This window comes from Ambystoma mexicanum, chromosome 12 (assembly GCF_040938575.1).
Source record: "Ambystoma mexicanum isolate Mex_15411 chromosome 12, UKY_AmexF1_1, whole genome shotgun sequence".
Lineage (NCBI taxonomy): Eukaryota > Metazoa > Chordata > Amphibia > Caudata > Ambystomatidae > Ambystoma > Ambystoma mexicanum.
In genome coordinates, this window is record NC_090936.1 from 228,865,252 (window position 1) to 228,880,068 (window position 14,817).

General features: G+C 45.1%; 1 long non-coding RNA gene across 1 annotated transcript in view; it reads right to left on the reverse strand.

The window, feature by feature from the left end:
* Positions 1 to 1,672: 1,672 nt before the first annotated feature.
* The window catches only part of LOC138513466 (uncharacterized), a 153,955-nt gene continuing 140,810 nt past the window's right edge, over positions 1,673 to 14,817 (reverse strand). The window contains exon 3 of the long non-coding RNA XR_011281760.1: positions 1,673 to 8,293. This is a non-coding gene — a long non-coding RNA (uncharacterized lncRNA). The remainder of the gene's footprint in view (positions 8,294 to 14,817) is intronic.

The following is a 14,817-nucleotide window of genomic DNA, read 5'->3' on the forward strand; positions in this document are numbered from 1 at the left end:
AATGCTCAGGGTCCCAACAGGAATCAGCCTTTATCACTCTCCTTGCTTATTGTATACAAGTATCATTTAGCCTTGGCACAGGTCACCAGTTCTGCGTGTATAGATCACACTTACCTAGCCTGTTCATGCATCGATATGGTGTGGGAAACTGCCTAAGTCACTCCTTCTCTACTGATGCCATGATTATAGAGGTTGGGGCTTTCAGTTTACCAGGCACTGGAAGGTCAAGGGTACAGCAAAACTGTTCTATATTGTTTGGATAAGCAACTTGCAGTCATAGCACTTTCTCTAACATCGGGTCATCTGAGGAGAGAGCTACTGAGGTCTGCCCTGCAAATAACACAGGGATGTGACTAAGTGATATGAATACATGTCTGCTGCCCTAACCATGGGTGTTCCTGACTGGGCTGCTGCGACCAATGTGAAAGTCAATTGTCACAATTACCAGTACGATTAGACACCCATGATCGAGTGTGTGCATGGTGTACATGATGAGGAAGGGGAAGCAACTTTTCATGTCTGTTGCCTGTAATGTGTACTGTGTCTGGTTCAGAGTTTTGACAATGCACTGAGCACCTTCCTTCAGTCAATATTCACCTGGATTGGCAGGAAGATCCACTACACTGAGGAAGAAGGTGTTGGGGTGATAGAGAGACATTGAGCCTCATTACAAGTCGGCCGATCCGGAATTAAGGGTGCCTGTAGCAACGTACCGGCACCCATTCTGCACCGGCAGACTACAACTGTACCTGCAGGGGCCTCTGAGCCTGGCAGGTCTAACCTGCCAGATGCAGCGTCTCCTGTAGGCGCAGTTGTAACAGTGCTAGTGCTTTCGTGTCCCCACTCCCATAGAGTCCTATCAGGCTCCATGGGAATGGGGAACAACATTTTTCACCGCCTGAAATCCCGGGCCACCAGGACTTGTAATGCCGGGATCTCAGGCAGCAGAAATGGTTACAGGGTTGGCAGCACCGGTGGGTTATCGCCAATCTCGTAATGAAGCCCATTAACTGTACTTGGGTACGAGTCACATGCTCAAGCTGACTGTGTCTGTTGATGAAAGTGGGATATTTCCAGACAGTACTAAGGTTCAATAGTGTGCACGTGAATGTTGGGGATGCCACCCACCATCTTCTACGGACAGCCACTTCATATTAAGCTTTAGGCACTGTGCCGGAGGATCTCTTGCCTGTGGGAGTAGTTGTGTGAAATAAAGGTCTAAGTCATGAATAATGTGTGTGGTGTTCAGTTTGGCCAAGTATGATCTGTGTTAGGTAGTTACGTGCATGTATAGGAACATCACTCCTCATACAGTGGTGGTAGTTGTAGTGGTGATGGGCCCTATGCAGACATGTTTGAGGTAGGCACAATGTCATATCCATGATGTTGGCTGTGACCAGCAACATCATCAATAAGAGTAGAATAAGTGTCTGTGCTGGAGGTGAGAGAGAAGGCACACAAGGAGCACACCTGCTGTGTGAGGAGCAGGGCATCTGGTTGTGCTACTTCCTGGTCCAAACAGCTCCACACAAGAAGTAGCCTCAAGCATGTCTGTACTTCCCTTAGGACAGCATCAAGAGGGATGGGCAGTGACATAACTGTGAATAAAAGGAAAGCAAGGGACATGGCAGCATAGGTGGGTGTGACAGTGGTCATGTCACCCAACCACTTGCTGTCCACAACAACAGACACCTCTCTCATTCAAGGTGCAAATAGCAATGCAGGAGGAAAAACATGAGTACCAACATGCACCCATAATGACAAACAAATCCCTCTTTCTAGATAAATAAATAATACCTGCCATCAAAACCTTTGTCTCTCCCACTTGGTTTGTGATCTGGGCCCCCTGTAAGGCCTTCTGGACACCATCTTGACACACATAAAAGGGGTCGTACATGTAGCAGAATCATTCATCAAAAGACTCACAAGACAAACAGAGCTCAACAAACCTCATTGGCTCCCACCTCAGAGATAGCTCATCTTCAAAGTAACATGCACCATCTACAGGCTGTTCCCCTCACATCCACAATCCACCTTACTGATAACCTATACATCTCCTCAGCCTTACAATCCACCAGAAGGACATGTGCAGACCTCTACTCCTCTAGGCCTAGAAGGAAGGAATATGAACACAGGCCTTCTCTGTCCATGCCCACAGATCCTTCTACACCCTTGACACCAAAATCAGACTCACCCCACACTCCTACCTCTCAGGAATGAGCCAGATACCATCATCCACAAATAATGGCTCTCCCATAACACCTACCTCCACACACCCGCCACTCCCCACCAAACCTGACATTGTACCTTCTTATCCCAGTGCTACCTGGTTGCATTTACACATCTAGCGGCATATTTGCCTGCACTCCCCTATAATTACTTCACCACACCCACCCATTGAGCGCTTGTCAACTACTCCCATCTATGTAGAAATCCCCAGATGACCAAATAAGTGTACTGTTGCTACCTGAAGGTCAAACATCATTAAACACACAAATCAAATCAATAGGAATAAATGCTCAAAACAGCTCGCTGCCCACATTGTCTCCTCACCCACCCAACAACCATTTACATACATTTGCTGCATTCCTGTCTACCAAACACTGGAAGGTGCAATGCAAGATATTTACTGCCCACAGACACAAAGATGTGAAAACGGTCAACACATCGCCTGCTAACATTACTCAGTGGCCTTATAGTGGCCATGATACCCAGACATTTGATTTGGACTTCCTGAGACAGGCTATCCTCAGTTTTCTTTAGGTAGGGAAATACCACCCTAGCAGAGAGCAAGTTAGGCTTTACTCCATCCTGCCTTTTCATTTAATAAACATTTTGCGAACCAAACTTGAACCTGTTGTCTGTGTCTACTTCATGATGCCTTCACAAATGGTGTTAGAGTGCGATGCGGCTCAACCGATATAAGCAGGGGGAACCCTTAAAATCAACAAATTTACTAGAGCCTCTGACCCAACACTCGTTAAAATGAACCCAAGTACCAAATGGGGGGAATTGATATAAACAGGGGAATTGGATAATGGAGTGTCTAACCCTGGGAATAACCCTAGGAGAGTTCAGACAGCCAATAATAATGTTTTCACCAGCCAGTCTTTTTCCCAAAGGTTAGAGGCCAAATAGTCCAACTCTGTTGAGTGAAGACCATCAGACTCTGGAAGGACCGGAAAGTGTGGGACCGAAACGCTTCTAAGTCCAAAGATGGGAATAACTTTTCATCCATTGGTAGCCCGGGCCATTCTTCCCATACGGAAGATAGTGGAGGGGAAAAGTTACGGTCTGTTCTGTCCCTAGGAAGGGGTGGTCCCAGCTAGAGAAGATACATTCCTTAGACCTCTGGGTAGACCTTCTATTATGGTTATAGCAGGCAGAGAGAAAGACTTGAGAATATTGCCTCTCCTATCGTGTGAAAATAAACTGGAGTTTATACTACTGAATTTTTCATCAATCCTAATTAAAATCGAAAGGGGTGACTTGATGGGATGCTTGGTCTATGAAGTTATCAGAGAAAACCCCCACCAGGCAAACCCAGAATTGTTTGATAATATCCTGAAAGTAGTGAGAAGGCAGAATCCGGATAGGAATAGCACCCTAGGGGAAACCACTAACCTTTTCAATTCCTTAACACTAAAGGGAATGTCCACTCCTCTTAAAGTAGGAGACACATATGTTACAGCCTTCCCTGCAAACCTTAAGCTTCAGTAATTAAAGGGGAAAGTTCACCCTACTCCTCATCACCTGGCTGTGAAGCCTATGAGTGGAAACCTCCACTGTCCCATTCTCTTAACATCCTCCACCTCTTCCAACGAGATACACAATACAACCCTGTGTTTGAGTGGAAAGAAGAAGAAAGCAAGGAACTTCCAGCCCTAATACAGCCCTAAATCTTAGGAACCCAAACCAAATCCATCAATAAAAATCCAGATGCGGGTGATCCCAGCAGGAGAGAAGGAAATGCATAGATATCATTCTTTGAATCCCCACCTCTGCTGGAAATCAAAAGTCCTCATCATAAGGAATTGAATCCTCACTAGAAGATGGGGCCTTAATCAAAGAGGATCGGGAGCCTTCAAACCTCGATCAAAAGCCATGCTATTCTTGTAGGAAGGTTGGCCATTCCACCAGGCATTGTCCTTCAAATAGAATGGATGCCCTTCCTTTACCATTTAGGAACTAGCCCAATAAGAAGGAGCCAGCTAGGGAAAATAGAACCAACCCCTGTTATGATGCCAATATCCTTTACGCCAAATCTAGAGAGATATGTAAAGAAGGAGAAGGCCAGCCACCCAAAAGTATAAATGTCGGTGTTAACAAGAGACCCCAAACCTTCCTTTGTACAGGAGAGAAAACTACCTATCGGATTCTGGTCACTTTGGATGAAAAAAGTATCTGGACCCAATTGAATTCTGGGAGTAAGGGCTGTGGGGTAAGGGCACATTTCTTTCCCTGGCAAGAATAGACTAAGAGGCAAGAAAGTATGATGTGTCCATGGCCATATTGATGACCACCTGCAGACACAAATCAAAGTAACCCTCTTGGGAAGAAAGTACCAATGGACAGGGGCTGTAAATGCCAATCTACCTGCCCAAATAATTATTGGAAGTGACATTCCACAATTGATCAGTGGGTCTCACGAGTAGCTCAAATAAATCTGCGAAACCCCAAGGGGAGACCTCCCTGTCTGAAAATGTTTTCTGACCCAAGGGTAGAAGAAAATACCTGGAAAAGGTTAGCACATTCCTAAGAGGATACCCAGACTCCAATGTTCTAAGTGGCCCTTTGTGGGGAGCCCATTTATTAGGGAAAGGGAATGTGAGGAATCTGAGGGCATCCTCACTTCTTTTCCCAAAAGTGCCTCTCCTTCAGTGGCCAGGGAAAGGCCACCGCTACAGGATCCTGGCCCTGGGGGTGGATATGCGAGGAAGGATCAACCGGTAGGAGGGAACTTGGATAGTGGGGAGAGGACGTTGTTAGGTATGACATGGTTTCCCCCATTTGCTTTTCATAATGATCCCTCCATCCCACAAGGCTTCACAGGCTATTGTCAGACTTTTACCTGTCCCTCCCCTAAAATATTCCCCAAGAGTCAACAGTACTCTACTGAGACGAGGAAGAGACCAACTAGAGCAACACATCCTCATGCTAATAATGCATACACATATAGACCTCAACTGGCTACTGAGGTGAGGAGGAGGACAGCAAGAGCAAGGCAGGACTACTGCTTCAGCAGTGAGTGGTCTAGTCCTTTTTGGTCCAATCATGATGGCAGGAACTGTAAAAGGCAGAATCATTACAGAAATGGAGACCGAGTCGGAGTGGTTGGAGCCAGCTGGGAGAGCCGGAGCCACAATCAGTGGTGTGCGCAGAGGTGATAGGTTTGCAGGAGTACCGAGGAGTGCAGAGCTGCGGCAGCGGAAGGAGAATGTGGTCCGAGATGGAGGTGCTGGCTGAACTGCTGGAGTGAAGCAGACAAGAGCCAGAGAACCCACGAGGAAGTGTCTGTCCCGCTGACAGCCTGACGGTGGAAGAAGCAAAGCTGCCGAATGCCAGCACACCACAGATGTGAGACACCACATGCAGAAGTGGAACCGTGGCAGATGGGAGACTCGCAGGACTGCTGTACTCGTACTCATAATCTGGTGAGTCTGCTTGGAGAAGGGGGGCAGGGCATGGCAACAAGGTGGTTGAGCCTGTATGAATTATTGAATTGAAGTTCTTTTGAATATTAAATGAAATGAAAGCCATGATAAGTACTTTTGAATACCGAACAGAGAGAAAGCAAGTTTTTGAGCACTCGTGAATAATGAGTGGAATGAAAGAAAGGTGGTGAATTTGGATGATACCACAGACTGTATTGTCTGATATGCAAGTATTGGCAAAGTCACGAGAATACCATGAAGGGTATGGCATGCAAAACCAAGTATTGGCTAATGCCAATAGCATTCAAGGAATTGCACTGTATGAGAAAACGAGCCAAAAGAGTTCAGGGAACTGCATGTTATGATGAAACCTGCATTGGCATGTGCCAGAAGAATACAAGAAAGTGTAACAAGTGCATGGCGGCCAACCAAGCCACTGTACAGTGTCAGGAGAGTGTGTCAGGAGAGTGTGACACAGGTGAATAAACCAAGCATCTCTGTCAAATTGAAGAAGTGGCACATTGTTGATGGGAAGCAGCCACAAAGGGGTATCGGTTGGGTGATCTGTAATGAGTGGATCATGTGGTAGAAAAACTGTGCCTAGACCGAGTGTCCCCCAGTATGGAAAAGCCACTGAAGTATCCATAAAGAAGCTTGTATTTTGCAACAACCTCTTATGTGATTTTGAAGTCAAACAGAACTGCTTTAGTGAAGGGTGCCAATATCCAAAGAGCCAGGAAGTGTCCCATGGAATTGTGTTTATTTTTGAAAGTTGGGAGATTTGGACTCTTGCGGAAGGGAATCCCAATGCCTTGTGAACTGTTTTGAACTTGGGAAAGGGGAAGCTGATTACAAACCAAGAACTGGAAGAAGCTCTGATCTTTATTTTGAACACTACTCATTTTGATGCTGACATCCCTACACATTGTATACAGTTAGTTGTGAGGGCAATGTAGGTTTTGGACGCAGACAGACATTTGATTTGAACTTCCTGACACTGACTATCCTTAGATTTCTTTAGGAAGGGAAATCCCACCTTAGCATAAGGCATGTTAGGCCTTACTCCATCAAGCCTTTTATTTTAAAAAACCTTTTGTGAACCAAACTTGAACCTGTTGTCTGTGTCTACTTCATGATGCCTTCACAATATATAAAATAAATGGAAACCTGTCTAAACAAACATAAAACTACTCTTCCCAAGCTAGAAATAACCCCACACAAGAATCTTGAATTATCAATTTGCTTGTCCTTTGGTTCTGTCAAGGCCAACTGGGCCCACTCACTGGCCTCTCACAGTTGGGCTTCCCTCTCCATGCGAAGGTCTCTAGGGCCTGCCTCATCCTTGGCTCACTGATTTGGTAGCCCTCAGAGTCTCCACGATTAAAGCCCGAGCATGGACTATGGTGACCTCTGCTTAGCCCTGGAAATGACAGCTCAACATGATGCATCCTGGGATGCCTGCCTCTCCACTTCCTGCTGCATCATTTGTGTCAACACAGTTGCCAACTATGGTGCTCATCAATTAGCCTGGCCTCCTGTCTTGCATGAGTGATGTTGACGATCTGTTGCACCCTCCTATCCTTTTTGACACAAATAGCATGCCTTCGCTGATGCAACAACTACACTGCATGGCAATCCATCACAGATGCTGGTTCTCCCTCCAAAAAGATGACCAGCTTTGGAGAGAGGCACACTTGCTAGCACTGTCCTGGAATGACTCTTGGGCCACCACAGCCTGTTCTCTACTGGGCACCAGGGTAGGCCAAAGGCATGTGCCTCCCCCTGCAGTCTATTCATGGAGGCCACCTAATCTGCCTTAGTATGGACCTTGACCTCGAACAGGTACAAAGGAACATCCAAATTGTGTGATGGCAGGACTGCAATAGGGAATCCAGCACAGATTCTAGGCCCAGCGGTTCCACTTGAGGTAGTCTGGGGCCACAGATGAGGAGCTGGAGGAGAGGGCCATTAAAGTGGCCTGGCCAAAGAGGCCACCCCAGCTCAGTTCTATTGCAAGGTGGGTGAAGAGCATGACCACCCCTCTATGATGCTGTGCAGCCTGCTGTTGAGTAGCAAAGGCGGCATGACTGAGAGCATTGGTCTGATGGAATCAACCCACCAGCAGTGGCAGCACTGTGGCCTGGATCGTCTCTTCTGCCAAAGGACTGATCATTGTCTGTGTGGAGGAATCAGAGAAGGTACATAGGGCTACAGCGGACGAGCCTGGGACAGGAGTATATGCTGACACCACCATGGTGTCCTGCACAGCCTCCTGTCTCATGTCCATGTCTGCAGCATGCACATTCCCCTCATGTCCTGCACCAAACACAGGGGGCACACCCTCAACATCCTCCTCCTCCCTCTCCACACCCATCCGTGACACCACAACAGAGGTCTCTAGGCTCTGTGGCTCCTCTCTGTGTTGGTAAGCATGTTCCTGTCCCTCTGCTGCTGAGGTGTCCACAAGAATAACTTGACCTATTTCTTCTTCCTCAGCAGCTGTGTGATTGAAGGACATCACAATCACAGGCACATGCTCCTTTGTGGAGCTAGTTGTCATGGAGAGTTCCTGGAATTTACAGCGTCATCCCTGGCATGTAGCTCCTCGGGTGCCAGTCCTTCTTCAGCTGCTTAAGACACTGGAAAAGAATGACAAGAGAAAACCATCACATTAGGAGCATATATACACATGACCAATTGTAAACATTTCAAGTTGCGAGCTACTAGCCAGCCATAATAAGTCACTTGCTACCTCAATTCTACACAAACACCAAGCTTTGTTTACTTGGTAAGAGTCAATTATCACAAGGCTAGTGGCAAGTGTCTATCTTGATCCTTTCACATTTCTATAGAAAACTGTGATATGCATCCATGCAGACATTACAGCAAAGAACATTTGTACATTTCTCTGGACACAGTTGCATTTCTTGAATGGTTGTATGCAGAGACTCCTTAAAGGAAAGGGCACATGCGCACTTGACCTTCGATTCACAGAGTAATATCTGTTTATCTAGCTATGAGCATCCCAGACAGTCTTGGAGAACTTTATGCAACGCATGCACATTTGGCAAGAATCAGCAGGCAATTTGCAGTCTTGCAGGCCCTCCATGACACATACACTGAAGGTCACCATGTTCTCTGACACCCTGCAAAGTGTCTTGCTACTTCTGCTTCATGGAAAAAGCATGGACATCAAAGGAGAAAGAAATGTCTTCCTGACATGGCAACCTAAAACAAAAGATGACTTCCATGCAATGTTTTACTTATAATTCAATCCATACTCTAATCACATTTAACTCTGACATCCTCCATCGCCACCATCCCAGACACGCATGCATCATACAGCAAAAGATTAATGGAGTGTGTGCTGTAGATGAGCGGACATTTCCTTCAAGACTACACTTGTGAAATCATCGCACCTTCTCATCTGAATATCACTGAACACCACCTGAACACAGGTGTTTTGAAAAAGGACTTGTTGCATGTCTTGGACAGTATTCAGAGATTGCTTCCAAAACCTGGCCAGATGTACCTAATCCCATTGTGACCTCTGTGTCCCTTACTATTGTTGCTGTGTGCCAGTGAGTCACCACTCAACAAACATGTTGGACACCACCCAGTTAGTGGCAGATGCACTCTCTTTCTCCATTCATGCCATCTCATGCATTGCATTGTAACAATGCAGGAGCTGATTACCTTAGTGTATCTACCAGCAGCTTGAATCCAGGCCTGCAGGTGAAGGACCTGCACATGAATCACTGTGATCACCTTCTCCAGGATTTGGACCTGTAGCAGTGTCACATGATGGCAGAAACAAGAATGTTCCTCAATGCCTGTCCTCTCCAGCATCTGGCTCCAGGTCAGCCTGTCATCCCAGCACAACTTGACGTTCTTCACATCACAGATTCCCACCTCCCCCACTTTGATGGAAGCTCTGATGTCACCCAGGTCCTTCAATAGGCAGAGGCCCCAAACTACTTGCCAGCACTGCAAAGCAACTTGTAATGGCTCAGAACCTGGTCACCCAGGATGCCAACTTCATTGGTCGAGAAGTTGAAACCTCAGCATCAATACCTTGGCAGTGTCAAATGATGGAGCAGCCATTAAAAAGTTGAGGCTGGTTGGGGTGACAGTGGGTCCTGGGAGTATCTGGACAGAGAAACTGCAATGGTACAATGGAGGTGTTGGTGTCCAGATTAGGTGGTCAGGCCGAGTTGATGGTGTAATAGTGCACCGTTTTTCAGCAGGAGTTGACAGGCTGTGGTGATCGAACAGTCCCTCCAGGACAGTGCAGGTGGCCAGCCATCAATTACAGACTGCCAGGCATTAGGAGTTGTAATGCAGAGAATCCAGGAAGAGGGAACAGATTAGCAAAGGTAGGAGGACAAGCAAGGTATAGACGGCATCATGAGCACTACAATGGCAGCAGATGGAGGAAAGGCTGGTAGTGCATAAGTTCTGCAAGTTACGCTATACATGCTAAACAGGTGCAAAGTAATTACATTCAGATATGAAAAGAGGGCACATGTTCAGGTTGCAATTCCATCATGCAGTTGCAGTGGGCACATGCTAGGAGTGCATTTCCGTCACCCACTTGCATTGGCTCTGTTGTGCAATTGCAGGGGGTGCATAGGCAGATTAGGTCTGCATGAATCCATCACATGCACTACTAGAACTGAGTGCAGCACCCTGAGACAGAGGAAGCAGCCATAGAAAGAGAAGGGACCAACTAGAGACAAGGGACCAAATAAAGAGAAGGGTCCACCAGTTAAAAAATGTTCACAGATGGGCAGATGGTCATCTGCATGAACTTTGTGAATGAGCATCAGGGGGACCTGTATACTTCGACAGGCAGTACCCTCTCACTTATGGAACACAAGCACCTGTGACAAATATAACAGGTGGGTGCTACGAAGTGGCTGTTTGGCTGCCTGGTCCCTGATCTTCCTGGACTTCTCGTGCTGGATCCTGCCGTCGGCAAGAAGAATCCTTTCTGCTGCCGCAACGCGGCTTTGCTATGACTTGCATTGGACTTAGTGTTAATTGGACAAAACTTTTCTGCCACGCCCCCAGCTCAGCCCTCAGCCCGCCTCCACTGACGCCACCATCCTTTATTAACTAGGTGCGCGCGCATCCGTACACGCACATCCAAGTTGGTGTTACGAAGTGGCTGTTTGGCTGCCGGGTCCCTAATCTTCCTAGACTTCTTGTGCTGGATCCTGCCGTCGGCAAGAAGAATCTTTTCTGCTGCCGCACCGCGGCTTTGCTGTGACTTGTATTGGACTCAGTGTTAATTGGACAAAAGTAATAGTGCTGCTAAAGCTTTTCTTTTTTACCTTTTTATTATTTTTGTTTGCCGCGGCTTTGCCGCGGCCTCACTGACTTTATTCATCTTGTCACGCCTATAATTGCTAAATCCCTTTTTCTCTTTTTTCTAACGGAGCTATTCTGCCACGCCCCCAGCTCAGGCCTCAGCCCGCCTCCACTGACGCCACCATCCTTTATTAACTAGGTGCGCGTGCATGCAATCCAAGTGGGCGCTACGAAGTGGCTGTTTGGCTGTTCGGCGGAACGGTGAGCTGCATTTTCTATTAGACAGTGAAGTGTTATAACTTCCAATAGGGTACCTAGTTTGTTCATCGTTGAGTGTACATTTTGAAGCATGTTTTTCTTATATTAGTTTGTAAAACATTGTTTATTTAAACAGCACTTCCCCCTCATGGAATTAATTTTGAGGAACGGTAAACGCCTTCGTGACTCCTCTAAAATAGTGCCTTCTAAAAGAATGTCCATATCGAAAATGGAACCCAAGCAAAATTTGGACAAAGGTCAGAAATCCTTCCTTTCCATTTCTACCCAGGGTGAGATACCATCAAGCCCAGAGGTGAAATTGCCTTCCCTACTTCCTCTTGCATATCCCCTTGACCAGAAGCTCCTAGCAGGAATTATACCAGCACATTCAAATCTACCCTTCACCTTAAAGGCAGCAAATGATTCTGCCATTAACTTCAATGAAAACATTGAAGGGGCTTCTAATATTCTCCAACTTCAAGAAGCAGGCATAGCTGATAATGCCGACGTCCATCCTTCTGATACCTCTATGCTAGCCCCAGGTATAATGGCTGCCTTAGAAAGGCGCATAAGCCTTTCACTTAGTCCATCTACCCCTGCTGCCTCTTCAAGTGGATTTCGTGAACAGGTACATCTCCATCCCACTCCACTACCCTTACCACCTCCACCCATAAAACATCCTACCTGTTCCAAATCCACAAATTCCTTCTTTTCCCCAAGCAAAGCAGGGAGTTCTCCAACAATGGAATTCTACCCCCAAAAGAAATGACATCTGGAAGATCCCTTTTTTGCAAGACTTTCCATCAAAACAATTTTCTCATGAATCCATGGCTGCGCAGATTACTCCTCATTCTCAGTTATCATCTAGACCTCATGAGGGGAATTCATTGCATGTATTGGAACAAGAGTTACACAATTTTCCTATGCTCACAAGAATTTTAAACCTTTTGGATAAAGAGCATGAATATACTCATCTCCTTTTGAAAGATATGAAGGAACTAATCTCACTCAATTCCACGAAACTCTCTAAAATAGAGGGATGTATATTAGCACAAGAAGCGTGTCACACTTTTCACGTAACTTGTCTAGAACGTACTGCTAAGATTGTAAGGAGGAGCTTGCCTTCGATGTTGCCTCTGAATGCCCTGTTATCACAAAGTACCCAAACCACTGAGTCTATGCTATTGGTAAATGGAACTCCCACTTCATGTGCTAATGTAGTGGCTAAACCCCTTGGTCCTGATGTTGTAATTCAATCTCCACCCGTAATTGATCTGGTTGAAGTGGCGAGATTACAACATGAGCGACTTTTACAGGTCGAACACATTTTGTTTAAGAGTAAATTAGTGCCTCCTGAATTCTTTCAGAATGACATAGTGGCATATACTGCACCCATGCAACATACTACACCTGATAGTCCGCCAGCCATTACTAACATCTTGGATGAGGCTGAAGCTTGCGAGACTTTAGAATCTGTAGATGTTATTTCTAATACCTACCATCCTTCTCGCAGAATCAAGAAAGCTTTTCAGAGAGCGGTGAAAAGAAGAAATAAAGCAAAACTCAACAAAAATATCTTGTCTAAAACAACTGATGCAAGCTCCTCCTTGCATAGCTCAATTAACATGCAACCTCCTAGCGAAGCTGCCCAGAAAGCTAGTATGGTTACGAATGAAGATCTGCTTCTTAATCTTAGCCAGTTAAATGAAGAAAGCAAATTGGCACTACAGTTTAAATCCAAACAAAAAGTGAAAGACGATGTGACTATTGGTACAACTGTACTAAAACTTAAACCAATTGCAGAAAACATACTGGAGGAGAAATGTGCATCCTTAGTACCATCGTCTAACGAAGGTCAAGCTATAAATTCCCCTTTGGTGCAAGCAAACATGAACACCTATTTCCCCATTGTAGAAAATAAAAAAACGTCTTTCTCAGGGGAGAAAGCCCCTCTCAGTAAGAACAGTTTAGAACCTCCACCTTCTGTTCCTTTGGTAATTCATGAGATGATTCATCATCCTTCTTCTGGTTCGCTTATCGAAGAACCTAATTTACCTCAACCACAGAACATTGTACCTGATGCACCTGCAGCCTGTAGTGATTTGTCCTCTAATGCCAATTCCCTCACTTGTGTTCCCTCAAAGGATTCGCATTCTGCATCAACCCTTGTAGAGCATAGTTTTAAACCAGTGAAGTTGATGCCGACAATTTCGCCACCACTTCCATTGGTTGTGAATAACGAATCACTCGAATCATTTTATGATATTCCTATGGAAACGCAAACCATAATTGGGTGGACTAGTAATCCCCAAATTAATGGAATGGCACCTATCAACCGTACATTTCTGATGAATACACTTTACAAAATTCCGTCTTTACGTAACTTGATCTCTCAAGATGTAGAATGGATTAAGTTACCACTTATTAACAACAACCATATGCTTTGTAAAGTTCTTTCTCCCATTATAGCAAAATTACTATGGGAACATAAATCAGATTTTTTTTTGGGGACTTGAATTGCAGGCTTTCTCTTCTTTTGACAAGGCTATGGCCTTCTTGGAATATAAACCTCCAGTGCTGTTGAAAGACAAAAATGGACACACTCATGTTGTCACAAATCAATCTGATAATTCGCACATTTTAGAACAATTAGCTTCTCTTGCATCTGCGCTGAATGGTCTTTTGGGGATCCTACCCAATGCAAAAACCCCACTCCAAAACACTATTGTAAATTCACCACCTACCACGAACTCATAATGCAATAATTTGCTTATCCATTCGTGGAATTGCTGTGGATTACAAAATCTTTCAACATGGATCGCTAGCACTGACATTTGGAACTTGCCTTCAGTTTTTTTCATTCAAGAAACAATGAGCTGTAATGATTTCCAATTTGATGGCTTCACAGCCTTTCATAATGCGGCTACTCAGAAGATTTTGGGTCGTCCAACTGGGGGTATAGCGATATTGCTCAATAATAATCTTCGTTTCTCTGTAAACCATACTCACTCTAATCAATTGTTTCTACTAGTTGACTTCAACATTGATGTGTCATGTCCTAAAAATGTTGTACTCATATCTATTTACTGGAATCCTTCTTCCTTATATATTGAGGACGCACTCAACATCTTAAATGACATTTTAATTGATATCATAAGCAAACATCCTCTAGTGGAAATCATTATAGGTGGCGATTTTAATGCTTTTCTTTATGCAGCAGCTCAATCATATACTCCTAGTGATACAAGCATGCACGTTAAGCACTCCTTATCGAATGGTTTGAGATGGTTTAATTTCCTTCTGTGTTGGGATCTGTACGTTATCAAACCAAAACATCCTGTTCGATTTTCCACCTGGAAAAGAGAAAGTGCAAGTTCTACAATTGACTTCATAGTTGCCTCTAAAAATGTATCAGGCACACTTTCTCCCATTACTTCTTTTTTTCCATCTTATGGAGATCATTCTTTGCTTTCAAGTACTATGATGTTGGTAATAGAACCTATCTCTGTGCTGCCGCCTTTGACTTTAGTTCAAATTGATAGAGCTATGCTCTCAATCCATTGGAATATTTCCACTTGTCGTCGATTAACAT